Source organism: Alexandromys fortis, unplaced genomic scaffold (assembly GCF_014885135.2).
Source record: "Alexandromys fortis isolate MF-2015 unplaced genomic scaffold, M_Fortis_MF-2015_v1.1 scaffold_7, whole genome shotgun sequence".
Lineage (NCBI taxonomy): Eukaryota > Metazoa > Chordata > Mammalia > Rodentia > Cricetidae > Alexandromys > Alexandromys fortis.
This window is the reverse complement of record NW_026067920.1, coordinates 21,718,210-21,730,990: the sequence shown is the minus strand read 5'-3', so window position 1 is coordinate 21,730,990 and position 12,781 is coordinate 21,718,210. Positions and strand designations below refer to the sequence as shown.

The following is a 12,781-nucleotide window of genomic DNA, read 5'->3' as shown; positions in this document are numbered from 1 at the left end:
CAGGTCCAAAAGAAATTCAGAACACATGGCTATCTGTGACCCCTCAGCAAACCAAAGGGCATGCTGGCCTCCGCTCCCTCAGTGTTACAAGTACCTGTTACACACTTCACAGTCCATGCTGGCATCCTGACATCCTGGCTCTTCTCACCCTGCCCGTACCCGAAATGTCTCCAGCTCATGGGCTTCCCATTCCCTTATAACCCCACTATTTCTTTGAGCTATACACTTCCTTAGTCCCTCTCTCCTGCCCCTCACTCTGGGAGCTATGCTACAGAGTGAGTTCAAGACCAAACCCTGTCCAAAAAGAAAAGGAAAAAGATGGAGGTGTTCTGGTTTGCTTTCTACTGCTGTGAAAGACTGTGATCAAAAGCAACTTGGGGAGGAAAGGATTTATTTAGCTCACGCATCTCAACCATAGTCCATCATTGAGGAACCTGAGGCAGGAACTGGTTCTAGAGGAATGCTGCTTACTGGCTTGTTCCCCGTGACTTGATCCGGTTGCTTTCTATACAACCCAGGATGATCCAGTGGGGTGAGCCCTCCCACACTAATCAGTAATCAAGAAAATGATCCACAGGCTTGCCTGCAGGCCAATCTGATAAAGGTATTTTATAAATTGAGGTTTCTTTTTCCCAGATAATCTTAGCTTGTGTACAGCCTACTGAAAATTAGCCAGCACACGGGGACACGATATTAAGTGGTACAGTACTTGACTGCCATGCATGGAGACCTTGGGTTCAATCTCTAGTAGTGTAAATTCAATTATAATCCTAGCATTTTTAAAAGTAAAAAAGTGCAAACAAACTCTGAATTTAGAAGGAAATGGTTAATTAGCTATAGTATAACTAACCAATTAACAATATATATTAATAATAAGACTTCAGGGACTATGAGCATAGAGCTCAGTCAGTAAAGTGCTTGCCTTGCAAACCTGAAGACTTTTTGAGTTTGATCCTAAAAACCTGCATTAAACAGACGGGCATGGGAGTGTGCATTTGTAATCCCAGTGCAGAGTGATAAAGACAGGGAAAACCTTGGGCTCTCTAGCTGTCAGCCTAGCTTACTTGGTGAGTTCCAGACCAGTGAGAGACACCACTTCAAATTCTCAAAAGCTGATGGTACCTGAGGAACAACACCCAAGACTGTTCCCTCTGGCTTCCATATGAATATGCACACATGCACACACAAACACATATACATACATATATATGCCATGCATATATCTTTATATGTGTACACACACAACACACACAAGAAAAATACACAAAGAAACAAAGGACACTGCTAAATTATCTGCTTTGCTAAATACCACTGTCAGTCACATACCATACGCAAATGTGATACATTTTTCCTTCTCACAAAAAATAAAATAGGTCTATTAGAATTCCTTTAGCCAAAACAAGATAAAATGGCTTTCTAATCCACTCAACCACTCATTCAAGTTTACTCCATCAGAGTCAGTGAAAGATACCATTATTACTTCTCATGACAATTGCCCTGGCTATTCTGGAACTAGCTCCGTAGAATATGCTGGCCTCAAAATCAGAGATACACCTATAACTCCAAGTCCAGGGGATCCAACACCATCTGTGGGCACATGACACACACAGACTCTCAGGCAGACAGGCACAAATATCCCATGCACAATTTTTACCTGCAAACACAAACACACACAGAGAGAGAGAGAGAGAGAGAGAGAGAGAGAGAGAGAGAGAGAGAAAGGTTCTTTGAAGGTGGAGAAAAAAGCAAGAAAAAACTATCAGACCAAAGTGCACCAGTAAACTAATCATGAATATCAGAAAAACAGAAACCTTGAGATTAGGAAAATTAGGAAATCACAAGTCATACCAGAGAGCAGTACCACGTCAACAACGGGAGTGAAAGACAGACTGCAAAGACTGAGTTGGAACAGATTAGGAAGTTAAAAAAGAAAAAAAAAAGTTCAAAATAAAATAAAAACACTGTTCAAATCTAGATGAATTATAGCATTTAGGAAGCTGAGGAAGAACTACAAGTTTGAGGCCAGGCTGGACTACTGAGCAAGACCCTGGTCTCCAAAAGAAGGTTCAGCTACTATTTCAAAAACCTCACTTGTGGTATCATAAAAAAATGAACATCTAGCAAATCTCTGTCTTATGTAAAAACATTCTGTGACTATGTGTAATGTACCAGAGACAAAACAAAACATTCACAGTGATTTTACTCTTCTTAGTGGGTGACAGATCTTCCCTGACAACTGTCCCATCTCAAAACATATCATCCCAGCCCTTCATCCCTCTGGTACTTTAATTTTAGAGTACTTTTTCATGTGACAGGAGACTAATCTATTTTGTTTCCTGCTTTCCTCACTCTACCATAAAAACTTACATTTGCCTTGTTTACTGTCCTATACCGCACCTAGCACTGTAAAATCTTTGAGTGTTCACTAGAACAAGTAAATGAAAACTGTGGAAATTGGGCAAGGCTACACGTGCCATTAACAATGGCTCCCATGGGTTCATATACATTCAAATATAATATAAAAACTTAAGTCCATAACATATTTATTTATATAATAGCACTTGATTTTCTAAAACTCGATCCCAGCTCTCTCTCTTTCCTGAAACATAATACACTGCTTGAGAAGACTGGCCACACAGACTTAGACATTTGTCATTTACTAGTTGTGTGACATTTGATAGCTTTCTTACCACCAGACATTTCAGTGTCCTCATTTATAAAAAGAAATAACACACAGAAATGTTGTAAGGTTTAGGATCTTTTGTAAGCTCATGACACAATAACTGGAACATGGAAAAAAAATAACTGCAACTACTACTGCTAGTATTATATACATCTTAGTTTTAAATAACAAAAAGATTAACATTCATACTTCCGCATTCGAACATTTACACTTTAACAACATGGACTTCCATTTCCTTGTTTAGTTCTAATCTTGAGACTGGGAGTGAGAGGGGGCTATGGAGACAAGAAACAGAAGAGCAGCCACATCACAGAAAAAAGGTTCTCATTGCACGCCCATAAAAAGAAGAGGGCGAAGCCGGGCGGTGGTGGCGCACGCCTTTAATCCCAGCACTCGGGAGGCAGAGGCAGGCGGATCTCTGTGAGTTCAAGACCAGCCTGGTCTACAGAACTAGTTCCAGGACAGGCTCCAAAGCCACAGAGAAACCCTGTCTCGAAAAATCAAAAAAAAAAAAAGAAGAAGAGGGCGAGTCCTGGAGAACAATGATAAACCTGGAAAAGGCAGGAGAGAGACTAAGTAAATCAACAAACCCAGGGATTGTGAGGGACTTTAGGCTTATGTCCCAACTTGAGATCAAGACAGAACTAGGCCATGACCCAGCAGAGTGACCTAGAAGAGGGAGTTGCTTCACATGCTTCTCCTGTGTCAAATGTTTTTATCTTGGGAAGTTAGGAAAGAGATCAGCTTAGACAAAATCTAGATTGCTTCACTCCCACGAGTTCTAAGGGTTTTCTGAAGTCTTGCATCCAAAAGGAAGTGAGGTATGCATTATTAATGAACAAAACACAGATGTCATGAAAGGAAGCGATATAAAAACAGTAAAAAAATTACATCATCATCAGTATTTTACTAACCATTATGTAGCTCATAATTGGTTACCTCCATTCAGATTATTTTGTTGATCTTCAAAACAATCTCATAAATAAATTATGATTTTCATTATATGGTAAAAGCAATAGGTTCAGAAGTAACTTGGCTTAAAAAATATTTAGGTAAGTAATTATGACTATAGGATTTGAACTCAGACTTTCTGATCTAAATTCCATGCTTATTTCCGTGCCTCACAGTGCCCTCAGTTAAAAAATAAATTTACTCTTACCATCATTTATGTCTTCCCTGGGGGCTGGGAAAGGGGGCTTTCTGAGACAGTCTCACTAAGTAGTTCAAGTTAGCCATGAACATTTTTAACATAAGCTGACCTAGAACTTAGAATCTGCCTGCCTCAGTCTCCCTAACACCTGGAGCATGGGCATGGATCAGCACACATGGCTATGTCTTAAAATAATAAAAAAATATATATATTAAAAAATAATAAAAAGTAAAAGCCAGGGGGCTGGAGAGATGGTGCAGTGGTAAAGTGCACTGGCTGCTCTTCAGTTCTCAGCAGCCAGCTGGCAGCTCACAACTGTCTATAACTCTAGTCCCATATCCAAAGCCTTCTTCTGGTCTCTAAGGGTACAGACACACTCATGGTACAAAACAGACAAAACACCCATAACATAAAAACTTTGTAAAAAAGTAAAGTCAAAGCCAGCTTACCAAGAACCGAAGGGTAAGAACGGAGTCAGACCAATGAGGGGAAGGAGTGACATGGCGCAGTTCTAGAAATGGCAAACATAACGTGCAAAAGATTTGGAAGAAAAAGAGTCTACTGCCAGGTACCACAAGTAATTCAAAATGTCCTGGAAAATTACATACTTGGGAGTGTGGGGATTGTAGAGTGTCTTTGAGGCTATAAATAAGAAATGTGAACTTCATCTTAACTATAAAAGAAAGTTAGAAATAATTTAAGAGACAAATAAAATTGTCAGATTTACCTTTTAGAAAGACCAATGACTACAGCACAGGGCCTATTAGACAAAAAGACCAGGAAAAACACACACACATAGAAATCTTGCAATAAGCTAACATTAGATGCCACTGTAGTTGGTCTCTAGATAAGGATCTTCAGTTCTGCTGGTATATTAAGCAGTTCTTCTGAGGGAGGGAGGAAGGAAGGCAGGCAAGCTGGGACGGACACGGTCGTGTTTCTCTTCTCCCAGGAGCTGTCACTCACTATTTGCTGCTGTGGAAGAATCTTGTGCACTGTGAAGATCATGGCTCTCACTGCTAATAAAAAGCTGATTGGCCAATGGCTAGGCAGGATTTTCACGGCGGAGAGAATGCTGGGGAGAAGGGTGGAGTCAGAGGAGACACCATGAGTCACACAGCAAGAAAGATGGACAGTATAGATGAGGTTAACAAGCCTCGGGCAGCAGAGATGAATAGAAATGGGTTAATTTAAGTTATAGGAGTTAGTTAGCTAAAAACAAGTCTAAACGATTGACCAAGCTCTTATAATTAACAAGAAGTCTCTGTGTGGTTATTTAGAACTGGCTGGTGGGACAGAAAAGTCTGCCTACAATTCCCTACCTTGCTACCTCTATATTGGGTTTGATAAATTCTATATACCCCTTTCTAATTTGTTCTTCTGAAACAACTCTTCCAGAGTATGTTAGAACTGACAAAGCATCTTCAAGCTAATGCTCTCCCAACTTAACTATTTGGCTTTCCAGACAGAGCATTTTACTACACATAAACCCACTTACATTGACAATAATTGTGTAATACAGCAAATTATCCATCACACTCACCATTTTCGAGATGAGAAAACTAAAACTCAGAAACATTTAATAATCTCTCTAAAGTCTTATGGATAGTAAATAACAAAAATGAACTTATATCTTTTATCATCAATTTAGCTTATTAAAAACTAAGTCATCTCTCCAGCCCCCAAAAAGGAATTTTTTTTCAGATTTGAAAACTAAACAGACTCAAAATATCTACATTATATCAAATTCTTTCCTTTTGCTTTGCCCTCAACTGCGACCAGGCTAAATGACTTAGGCACTTCCCTTACCCACCAAACAATATCCAATGAGACTACATAGCAATAGATCAAGTCCTTACCAGAGTCGTGCAGATCATAGGTTTAAACAATACTATTGATACTTTGATTCACTAGTCTTTTCTGGGGGGGTGCAGGGGACAGGATAAAGGAGTGTCCTATGCATTATATAACACTTATTAACATCCTTCCTTAGCTGCTATTGTGATGATCAAAATCATCTCCAGATACTTCCAAAAGTTCTGTGCAGAACAGAACCATGCTTGGAGAGCTACTGCTTTAGACGTTAGGACTTGGGAACTTTAAAAAGTAAGCCTCCAAACAGCCTTGCTAATTACAATGTTTTAAACTGTTTTTACACTTTGGATCTTTAAAAACATTATCAATGTAAGCACTGATCCAACTTCTCACTAACCCCCAGCTCACCAAATTAACTCTTAAGGTCACCAAAGCCATTAACTCTTTTTTCTTCTTCTCCAAATCTTACACCGACACAAACAATCTATCAGTTGTTTACAATATTCTTTTTTATTCTGGGGACCAGCTGCTTGCTCCATGATCCAAATTAAAAAAAAAAAATACTGTAAATGTGAATTGATTTTAAAATAACTTCACAATAACAGATTTGATGAGCTTTAAAGAGTTTTCGAAGTTTTTACAATGTCTATATAGATAAGCTCAGTCAGCACTTGTCCTAACGGTGAAGGAATGTCCCGTTCTTGACCAGTTCTGATAGCATAAGGTCAAACACACACACAAGAATCTAAGCAAGTCCAGTATCCAGCTCACCCCAGCCCATTTCATCACTTTATAGAAGCACATCATAGTCCCCAGCCAAGTATCCTGGAGATTCAAGTTTCTTCCCTTCGGATTTCTTCCTCTGGTCTCTGCTCTTGAGCAAGCAGGAAGTAAGCCAACAGTGACCTTCAAGGTCTTCTCCAACTTGATACTCCAGTATTCAGTAGCAAAAATCTTTCCAACTTCTCACTGGCCCCAGCTCACCAGATTAACTCACGGTCCCCAAAGCCATTCATACTTTTTCTCTTCTTTCTCCAAATCTCACATGGACACAACCAAATGGTCTATCATCTTTTTACAATTTTTTTTAATTCTAGAGATCAGTTGCTTACTACGTGACCCAAATTTAAAAAAGAATTAAATGTAAATTGATTTTAAAATAATTTTTTTAAAGCTATGATTTCACATCATTTATGTGAAAGTCACACGTTAAGCAAATGTTGTGATATAAAGTAAATTAGTGGCTGCCTGGAAGCAGTTGGGGGTTTGTGGGCACATGAGGAGTAACTGTTAACAGGTATGAAAGGGTTAAGGAGATGGTGTTCAAAGCTCACAGAATGGTGGTGATCACACAGTAAATACACTCAACACTGGATGGAAAGTAGCCTGTGGTGGAGCTCCTCTGCTGTCATTCACAAGGCCCTGGATTACAGCTTCAGCACACTTTAAGAAATAAGTAAAACCAATACACTGGATTACAATGGATGAATGGAACAGTAGGTTAGCTCCATAAAGCTGTTTTTAAAAAGAGTAGGAAAAAAGTTATAGCCAACCTTACTGAAAAGCAGTATGATTAAGAATAGGTTCTGCAAATTGTCCTCTCATGGGTTATATAAGATCTGATTTAATAAAAATTCTTCATAAATAAAATTTAACTTTTCCAAAACATAAACATATGCCCACTTAATCCTCTTTTCCTAGTAAACTTTAGATAATTTTGCTAGTTATAAATTTGAAAGCCAAATCCCGTAGTAACAATACAAGTACAAATTATACGGGTATCAACAAGAAACCACGGCAGTGTTTACAGTTTTACTGTGAACAGACTGTTACTTTAAAAGCTCTCAGGTTGCCAGAACACAGTTTAAAACGGGCCAATTCACAAAAAAATTGTAAGCCTCTGCTGCCTCAGCCACAACTAGCAGGTACACGTTGATCAATTGTACTTAGTGCCCATCAGTGTAAAGCATCAACAGTCACTTCCAGGAAACCCCACTCACGGTCACACATCACCCCATCTGTTCCACTCTACCAGGAAATCAAGGTACCTTTCCAATTAGAGCTCCCCACTTAGAAAACTGAATGGCCATCAAAATCCACAGCTTAAGTTATCGCTTATGTTTCCATACACTACAAAAGATCTATCGTGATTATCACCTGCCCAGTGAACATTTGTTGTTACGACTGGCCCGAGTTTAAGAAACCAAAAATGGGCCCAATTAGAAAACAGAAATACTCCAATTTAATTCTTCGAAGTAAAAGAAAATCTCTATAGAGACCAAAAACTAAAGCTGGCTTAAAAGAGGAATTTTTAACAGCACTTCACAATTCTGACAGGCCAATATTCTAAAAATATCACCCTATACTATACATGGACAAGCCAAATGGCTAATTATTATGATCAGGCAAAAGTTCCCAAACAACCCACGAAGGACAGGGAGGGCCCCCCTTTGTACCCAATGCAGACAGTTGGAAGCAAAACTGGAAGAATAAAAAAAGAAAGAAAGAATTAAACTATTTAAACTACAGTGTAAAACACCTAGTTCTGCGGGTTAGTGTTCTCCAGAGGGTTTTGTTTTTATTCGAGAAGGCTCCAAATGGGGCTGAGGGCCCGGCTGGAAGGAGAGGGAAAGTTTGGGCTCCGAGGAGCGGTACGAGTTCCCGATCCGGGATCCGGGATCCGGGCGAGGGGCGAGGGGACGACAGCGGCACCTGCAGCAGCGGGGCACAGCTGCCGGCCCAGATCCCGGGGAGCGCCGAGAAGGAAGTGCTGGCGGCGGGGGGTACGGGAGTCTCGGGCGGTGACGGGCGCCCAAACTCGCTCGGCCCCGGACCCCGAGGGCACGGAGGGGGTAGGGGAGCTCGGCCCTCCCTGCCCCGGGTCGGGAGAGGGTGGCCGCGGAGCCCGCATCCCGCACCTACCTGCGGTCCCGGGCGGCAGCCCCAGACGAGGCCTAGTGCACCGCCGCCTCCATCCCTCCACGTCGCGCCGAGACTGCTGGTCCGCGGCCGCCGCCGCCCTGCGCGCCGGGCCCGAGCCCGGTTCCCGCCTCCGCCCCGCGCCTGCTGGCCAGCGGGCCCGGGAGCACAGGGCCGCCCTCTCGAGCCCAGCGCCGCTCGGGGGCAGAGCGGCCGCGGCGGGCCCCTCACGTCTCGCCCGGGTGTCCTGTCAGCCAGCAGTTTCCCCCGGGTCCGCAGCGCCGCCTCCGCCGCTGCTGCCGCCGCCGCCTCTCCCACATCCCCGGCCTCCAGGGGAGCCGCCGCCGCGCCGCGACCACCGCCCCCGGCGCCTCAGCTCCCCGCGCCGCCGCCGCCGCCCGCCTCACGCCACCGGCCCGGCGCGGCTGGGTCCTCGGAGAGCGCGCAGCAGGCCGCCGCCAGGCCGCCGCAGCCCCCAGCCCACAATCCACCGCGGCTCCGCCGGGGCGGGAGGGCCGCGGCCGGACCGGGGAGGGGGAGGCGGATCGGCGCGCGGCTCCGAGAGGGCTTGGCGCGGCTGCCGTGGACCCGACGTCCCCTGAGCGGGGACGACCCCGCGCGGCTGCCCCGCGCCTCGTCTGGTTGTCCTCTCCGAACCGCGCTGCCCCTCACGCTGTGTCGTCCCCCCCCCCCCCGGCCCTGGCTGCCGGGAAAAGCCGAGCGTTGCCTTCCGCCTTCCCCTGCGGGCGGGCAGGAGCGGACCCCTCACCCCCCGGACCAACTGACTCCCAGCCACCCACACCTATTAGAGCACAAGCTGGGGCCTCTCCCTACTCCGCAGCCCCTCGTCGTATAAACAAACATGGTTCGGTTTCCAAAATTAATGCCTTTCAGAGGTTAAAGGTCAACGCCAAAAAACTCACTGACCTCCAATACTTGAGGCCTTTTGAGGCTTCCCTCCCACCCCAGTTCCAGACCTTGCAATCCCTGACACATTGAGGCGCTTAAATTAGCTGTGCCCGGTCTTGAAAGGGCTGAAGAACTTAGGGTGTGTGCTTAGTATTAAAATCCATTTGTGATTCCTAACACCATCTCAACTCATGCTGAGTTTAGAGAGGATTACCATCTTAAACTAGTAAAAATACAGTCTGTAAAATAGGGAAATATATACAGACATATATGTATGTAAATATATACTCATATATATTTATATTAAAGTCTCCAGTCACCTTTGGTTGAGTCAGGAGACTTGTGACTCAGAGAGACCACAGTATGGAAAAAAAGAAAGAAAAACTTTACTCACTTGACGGTTTGTCTTCATTTTATGAAGATCTCATTCCTTTTTTGAAACTATTTTTTGCCTACAAATAAATTTCACACTTTTCAATAGTCTATTTTACAAAGCAAAACTGAAAATGTAAGTAGGTAGGTGACTGGAAAGAGAAATGGATACAAATGTCATTAAGTCCCCTTGAAAACTGCTAACAGCTCTAGAAGAGAGTTTACTCACCGAAAGGGTGTGATTGAAGAACGGAAAGGACACGGGAAGGGAAACACAAACAAAAAGAGTGAAAAGAAAATTCCTGCGTTTGTATTTTTTTGAATTCAGCTCTCTTAACGGTGCCAGCCCGGTGGAGCACTCCTGTAATCCCAGCATTTTGGAGTATAGACAGGACTGCCAGGAGTTCAAGGTCATCCTCAGCCCACACAGGGAGCTCAAATCCTGTCTGGGCAATGTGAGACTCTATCTCAAAAAGAAAAAGAATAGGAAAGGAGAAAAGTGTCTACAATGTCGTAATAAAGAGGGTGAGAAAACACCCAGTGTATAGTAAACGTGGGTTCTAGTCTGCTTCTCAGGATAAACACTCTGACCAAAAGCATCTTAGAGAGGAATGGGTTTCTTTCATCTTTCATAGCTCAGGTCATAATCAGTCCAGAACGGAAGCAGAGGTGAAGAATCTTGCTGAATGTCTTATTCCCCTGGTTTGTTCCTCTTGCTTTTTTATACCACCCAGGACCACCTGCACCACCCATTGTGCACCCTCCCACATCAATCATCAAGGGAGAAAATGTCCCAATGACTTGCCTTCAGGCAATCTGTTGAAGGCAATCTCAGTTAAGCTTCTTTCTTCCTAGAGGACTCTAGTTTGTGTGGAGATAGCAAAAAACCTAACCAGCACACTATATTTAACTACAAAGTTTTCTTTGAAGTCCTCTTAAATCCTCCATCTCTTATAAAGCTAGAGGAGTTTACATAGAAGCAGGGTATGATGATTACCAGGGCTTGTGGTGGAAGGAGTCACAGCAGGAAAGTGGTCCTTTAACTGGAGGTTAAAAGGAATAAAATGTCATGGTCGTCGCACAGCAGAGTAGCCATAGTTAACAGTGTGTATTTCTAAAATAATAGGTTTTCCATATTCTCAGCTTTTAAAAAATTATTTGAAGAAATAGGTACGTTAGAGTGATTTAATCACACCCTCTTTAAAAACAACAAAATCCCAAATTGTTTCAGTTTGCACTTGGATTGGTTGATGAGAGCCTTGGGTGTTTCCCCTCCCTGGAACAAGACAAACTGGTTTGCCCCCTACTGTTGATAACTTGCCCTAAGAAGAAACTGCTCTGTGAGTGTTGAGTTTATTCTTTTCCAGAGCCAACAAAACGTTTATTTTTTTTTTATCTTGCCACAGAACAGTTAGTAAGCTGAACTCTAAGCAAATGCTGACGATTATCTTTGCAAAATGAAAGCAAATTAGCAAGTAGTTTGGTTTAACAGGAAAGTTCAAAATGATATGTTTGGTTGTTATCTCTTGAGTCATTTTAGCATTGGAAGAAATGCTAAACTACAAACATGTGCAGATACACTCCTGATGCTCATTTTCAAAAATTAAAATCTTAATTTTAATTAAATTAATTAAATCTGGTAGAAGATGCTGCCCTGCTTTATTTTTTTTTTTTTTTGTTTTTGTTTTTGTTTTGTTTTGTTTTTCGAGACAGGGTTTCTCTGTAGCTTTGGAGCCTGTCCCGGAACTAGCTCTTGTAGACCAGGCTGGCCTCGAACTCCCAGAGATCCGCCTGCCTCTGCCTCCCGAGTGCTGGGATTAAAGGCGTGTGCCACCACTGCTGGCATGATGCTGCCCTGCTTAACTACAATATTTCTAAAAGTCTACTTGGCATTTTTGCTCTGTTTGTTAATGAGATTTTAAAAGGAACAGAAACCTTATTCAGACAAGGTATCACTATGTACTCCCGGCTGATCTAGAACTTGCTATGTAGACCAGACTGGCCTGGAATCGCAGATATCCTCTTGTCTCTCCCTCCCAAAGGCATGGCCAATGTTCCCAACTAAACAAATCTTTAAATTAAATAAGTAAATTTAAATAAAAAAGGTCAGGGAGGCTTGAGAAATGGCTAATGGTGTTTAAGATTCTTGCAAAGGAAGGAAGTTCAGCTCCTAGTACCTAGGTAGGATAGTTCAAGCTGCCTGAAAATCGCACATCCGGGAATCTGATACTTTCTTCTGGCCTCGTTAGGTATATGCACACACAAATACACACAGTGAATTGTGCCTGTAATCCCAGCACTTGGAGCCTGAGACAGGAAAGTCTCTGAGAATTCAAGACCAGCCTCATCTACCCAGTGAGACCTTGTCTCAAAAAGAAAAAAGAAAGAAAGAGCGAGAAGGAAGGAAAAAAGGAAGGAAGGAAGGAAGGAAGGAAGGAAGGAAGGAAGAAAGAAAGGAAGGAAGGAAGGAAGAAAAAGAAGAAAGAAAGATCATTAAAGATGAGTCTGGGTATCAGATATACAACTCCTGGGTATTTTACCAAAGGATTCCTCAGTCAACATACCACAAAAATGTTTGCACATCCACCCTGCACTACTCACAATAGCTTGGAAATGGGGCCAGCTTACATTATCATCAACAGATGAATAAAGGAAATACGATACATATACATAATGGAAATTTATTCAGCTATATAGGAAAATACCATGACAGTTGCTGGAAAAGTATTGTGTTAAGCAAAATAAAGCCAGGCTCAAAAATAAATACTATGTGCTTCTCTCATAAGTGAAACCTAAATTTAAAATTATATTTATATACGGTTGTGTGAGTATGTATGTGTGTGTGTTAGTTGCTGTGGTCATGGGGTCTCTTTACAGCAATGAAAACCCAAACTACAGACAGTAAGACTCTAATCTGATACAATCTGTCCGCC

At 42.6% G+C, this 12,781-nt stretch overlaps 1 protein-coding gene across 3 annotated transcripts in view; it reads right to left on the bottom strand.

Annotated features, from left to right (window-relative positions):
• Vps54 (VPS54 subunit of GARP complex) overlaps positions 1-8,712 on the bottom strand; it is a 77,595-nt gene extending 68,883 nt beyond the window's left edge. For 2 of the 3 annotated variants that reach the window (XM_050141117.1, XM_050141118.1), the window contains exon 1: positions 8,571-8,706. The gene's annotated coding sequence lies outside the window, so the exon portion shown is untranslated. Of the gene's footprint in view, positions 1-8,570 lie in introns of all 3 variants that reach the window. The other variant, XM_050141119.1, reaches the window with a different exon arrangement.
• Between the last annotated feature and the right edge of the window lie 4,069 nt (positions 8,713-12,781).